The sequence below is a fragment of the Podarcis melisellensis genome (genome assembly GCF_964234715.1).
Source record: "Podarcis melisellensis genome assembly, chromosome: 2".
Lineage (NCBI taxonomy): Eukaryota > Metazoa > Chordata > Lepidosauria > Squamata > Lacertidae > Podarcis > Podarcis melisellensis.
The window spans coordinates 33,909,453-33,914,727 of record NC_138529.1 but is presented as its reverse complement, the minus strand read 5'-3'; positions in this window follow the sequence as shown (position 1 = coordinate 33,914,727).

The following is a 5,275-nucleotide window of genomic DNA, read 5'->3' as shown; positions in this document are numbered from 1 at the left end:
ACTTACGAGGGAACCAGGAATTGGTTTTTGTGTAAAAGGTCAGTGAACTCACTTCTGGTAATGAAAATAAATCTTCCTTAATTCTAAATGTTTGTCTACCACTATTTCTAAGCCATCATGTTGCACATTACCCTGGTATATGCATATTTCTGTACACATTGTTACCTGGCTAGAGAATTGCACTGTGAAATTAGGCGTGTGGATTTTGAAGGATGGCTGTGTTTCAGTTCACTTACTGTTTTGGAGAAAGCGAATTAGGCAAGTTTTTAAATGCAAACTGAGATAAATTTCTCTCCCATCCAAGAAAAAAACCACAAAGTAGATCCACAAGCTTGAAGTCAGCTCATTCCTGCTCTAGACAATACAAATGTAAATAATAGAGAAGGATGCCACTGCCAACCCGTTGTTAGGATCCATCGCACTGATAATCAGGGTGGGAGCTTACCATTAAAAGCATGCCTTACAAAACCCCCACACATATACTAAATAAAAGAATGTACATTTTATCATCCCACCCCCCCTCTCCTTCTTTCCCCCCTCTCTTCTTCCCCAACCTTATACTGCAGGCATAGGCAAACTCCGGCCCTCTAGATGTTTGGGACTACAATTTCCATCATCCCTAGCTAATGGGACCGGTGGTCAGGGATGATGGGAATTGTAATCCCATACACCTGGAGGGCCGGAGTTTGCCTAAGCCTGTTATACAACACTAATGTTTCTCACCGAATGTAACTGATCTCTTTGTGGAAAGAAAACACCAAGAGAGACAATGCACATACTTTTGTAACCAATAAAATCTTTAATAGATTTTTTTAAAAAACAACAACAACACAAAACATGTGCTACCAAAATGAATAATCCTTCACCTCCTCAACATATTCCTCTGGATTTAGTGACAGTGAAACTGCTTGCACCAATTACGGTAATAAGGCAGAATATCCACAGGGAATGTTTATTTTACCATGCATGTGTCAAGGTGATCAATTTATTAAGACACCTAACTTAATTTCTCTGGATTTATTTTAAGTGTATGAGAGAGGAGGCAATGACTATGGCAGGAATTCCCTCACCCAACTCAATTTCAGCCCTCTGGTGCAGATTTGGGGAGGGTGTGAGGTGTGCATGAGGAGAGGGTGGTGGGAAGTTCTGTTGCACAAGTGTAAAATCCTTGCACTCTCAGAACAAGTTTGGATCCCACCCAGTGCAACAGAAAGGGATCTGGGAAGCTTGAGTTTGAACCGCACTGTGTCCACGGTATAAATGGTGTCTATTGGTGTAAGAGTCTTGTCAAAGGGCAGCAGAAATAGCAAGGATTGCACATCAGAAAGGGATGCTGGAGAGGGTAGGACCAACTTGAAGAGACACAAAATCTCACTGCTAGGTTTAGTAGACCTTTTAGGAACCACCACTTTAGAAGACAGCTGTGCACAAGGCTGGAATGCAGAAACCCCAACATTATTTGCATCAAGTAATTCTGAACATTGTGGATTTCTTTGTTGGAAATTTCTGTTGACGTGCTGGCTTCCATAAGCATTGTCAATGTTCAGGATTCCATGTGAGCATAGGAAAAGATCCCTGCCCTTTGGGGACAGCAGTCAAGAGACAGAAACTACCTGATGTGTTATCACAGGTACTTATTGGGCTGAAGTTTATTTGTTTTTATTTACCTGAAGCAAGCACTTAGGCTGCAATCTTGTGCAGAGGAGAAGAGAGGCACCTCAGTCCTTCTTAGGGTCATACCCCCTTATTCCAGAGCAGCCTTTTTATAGGCATAGGTATGACATTATTTTCATAGTCATTCATTCATTATTTCTGAAACTTTCTCCCCTTAAGTGTGTATAGAACTGGACAGCCTTAGAATATGTGCACATTACCATTTATTCTGCTTCCAGTGCATTCCTACCACTGGTGTTTGAAGCCAAGTACACATGACATTAGCCACAGTCTATCTGTATCTTGTAGTTTCTCGAGAAATACTCCTGTTCACTGTGTTTCCCCCGATTTGAAAACACGCCGTGGTTAAGCTGAGGTGCATACAGTTCAGACAGCAGTTTCACACGCACAAATTACAGCTTCCTAGAATAGGAGCTCGGGAAGTTCCAGGTACAGGGGGGGGGGGGAATCATGCAATGCCCATGGGGTGTGTAGAGCAATCTGGTGTGTAGAGCTAGCATGGCTTGAAACATAGGTGGTGAAACAACATTGCTGTATTTTAAGTCTCTGATGTGCACATACCCTTAGAGACTTGCTTTCATTGCTTTCAGCTGCTACTTCTTCATCATCTGAGTTAACTGTTTATTGACATGTTGAAGTCACCTTGAAAATATTTTATTGAAAGGTAGGGTGAAAGTATTTTTTAATAAATAATATCCGATAAGTAAAATAATGGCTCTCACGCATCACATGAGATATCGTTGAACAGCTGCTTTGCAGCCTCAGTTCCACTAATAAAATGGGAATGGATGTTGGTCACATTTTGCTTTCTGATCCCAATAGCAAATGTTCTACAGTGTTCTGTAGTTTGTTTGTATTAAGTATTTTTGCACATTTCTTCCCTCCCAACTTTGCTGCAGATATTCTGACATGAATCTAAGGTGGCCAGCTGTTGATATATGTTATTATATGTTATGATATGTTGAGTCATTTAGCGAAATCTTCAGGAAAGGTGTTTAGTTGTCAAATTTGTAATACAGCTGCATGTAACATTTGTCTGACATGCAATGGCGTTATGGGGTGGTCTTTGCATGTGTGGATGCATAACTCTTTTTCCTAAAACATCTGTGGCTTGGCACTTTCGTCCTCACCAGGCTCCAGAACAATATTGAAGCCCTGTCTGGAGGAGGGTGAGGTAGAACAATAGCAAGGTAAAAGTTAAGCTTTCATTCTTCCTGCTGTTACAGTTGCTACATCCCAAGAAAACTTAGGAGCTGATAAGCAGACACCAGTCTGGCTGAGGTCATCCAACACTGTAGTTTGAACAAAAACATGTACAGTGGTACCTTGGGTTACATACCCTTCAGGTTACATACGCTTCAGGTTACAAACTCCTCTAACCCAGAAATAGTACCTCGGGTTAAGAACTTTGCTTCAGGATGAGAACAGAAATTGTGCTCCGGCGGCGCGGCGGCAGCAGGAGGCCCCATTAGCTAAAGTGGTGCTTCAGGTTAAGAACAGTTTCAGGTTAAGAACAGACCTCCAGAATGAATTAAGTACTTAACCCAAGGTACCACTGTAGTCCCAATATCTGTTTACTGAATATTCTGGCTTGCAAGACTTTTTGTTTAAGTCAGACGCACGCATGCACTGCCCCCCCGCCCATTTCTTTAAATTTGCTGCATGCTTATATGACAGTGTTTCTAGTTGCTTCCCCCCATAGGCCAATCTTTTGTATGCAATTGTAACAGTGGCTCAGGAAACTCTTTCATGGCACCCCATACTGAACACCTCTTGTGTTCCACAGGTGGGCTGAAGCTGAGCCAAGGGCTTATCCCAAAGCTTTTCTTTTTCTAAAATGATAATCAGAGTTCCTGATAAAGAGAATGTCTTTGAACTTGTATAGATTGCTTTTCCTAAGAACTAAGATACACTTATCCTAAAAACCTTTGCAGATGATCAGTTTGTAATAATAAACGCTGTTTCTGCCAATTTGTCACGTAGGAATGATCTCTGCTTTCAAAGAAATTCAAGGACATTGCATTATCCCACTACTTAAAATGGCTTTATTGCTGGGAAACTGCAGTCTTTTCCCCACCAGCAAGAGGAGCCAATGCAATGTGCTTTTTTAAATGCACATCACAGGAATGATTTGATTAGTGCCATTGGTGTGACTGAGCGACAACTTGGTTTCCATTAAGCAGTTTCACACCTCACAGAAAGCCTTTAGACTTTTCCTTGAGCCTTCAGGTGGACTTATTGCAGAGGTAAACATAACAAACTTTACCAACCCCACCTTACAAGCTCCAAATGGTGAACCTGGAGGCTATGGGTGTGTGTTGCTGCTGATTCCACTGTGTAGCTTTGAGAGCTGCAGCGCATGGGAGCTGTTCTAGCATGCCAAGGAAGGGTGTTTCTAGAGGAAAAGAAGGTTCAGACAGTAAAGGTTGTATTCAACTTACTTTTACTCAGAGTAGGCCCATTGAAACTAATGGACCTAAGTTAGCCATGACCATTTATTTCAACTTCTCAGTAAAAATTAGTTGAATATATAACCCTAACTTACAGAAGGCTGAAAACAATACATGTCAGGAGTAAACAGCAGTAGGGAGAGGCAGTTCCTTTGGTGTTACGTTTGCTCTGACTTACAGGATCAGTGAAAGCTGCCTTACTCAAAGTCAAGACTTTTGGCCTCTCTAGCTCAGTAGCGTCAATTCTGACTGGCAACAGCTCTCCAGGGTTTCAGACAGGAAATTTCCCACTACCTGGAGATGTCAGAGATAGAATCAGAGCCAATTTGCCTGTGAAGCATGTGGTTTCAATAGATCTCCCCCAATGGCTCACTATGCTTAGAACATGCCTACAATAAATGCAGGTGTGAGGAATGAGGATGTTGCTTTTTCACATAAGTCACAATGCTGGAACTAAAAACAGCTTGTGGTTAGAATGCTTGCAACTGGGACTAGTGGTCAGGTTTGCCTCTGTCGCTTGCGTCAGTATGTAAATGCATAGAAACATAGACCAAATAAGGAATACAGTAAACAGAAGTGGTGGTTGTCGAAATCTGAGGAATGGGAGATGTCAAGGAGGACAGGAATGTTAGTAGGTAAATTAGGGGGTTGTGATAGGCTGTAAACCTTTTAGTACCCAGCTAATGGGGAGACAAGGAAGGGAAGTTGCGCTTTGGGTATAGGGAATATAAGCTTATGCTTTGTCAGTTTTGGGTGTTCCTACTTTGGACACCTGCTCTTGCAAGAACGTATGTATTCAATAAACTCTTTGCTGCTTCACCAATTTTGTTCAGATTGTATTTTAAGGAGCAGGATTAAGGGTCTTAGGACCCACTTCTTACATTTTACAGCAGGTGAGGTCTCTTTCCAGAGGGTTACCTTCATCATGGAGAGCATGGCATCAAGTTGATAATCTGGAACAGACTTGGAGGGGTAGCAGGGCAGAGAGGAACTTTGCCACAGCATCTTAGCAAATTGCTATTAGTTTCATACTCACTGTGGGCATGCAATGAAAATAGCCAGAGTTGTGCCCAAGATTTAAAAGCAGGTTAAACCATAACAAAAGGTGGTATTCAACTAAGTTTTATTCCAGGTAGACTTAACATATGGGT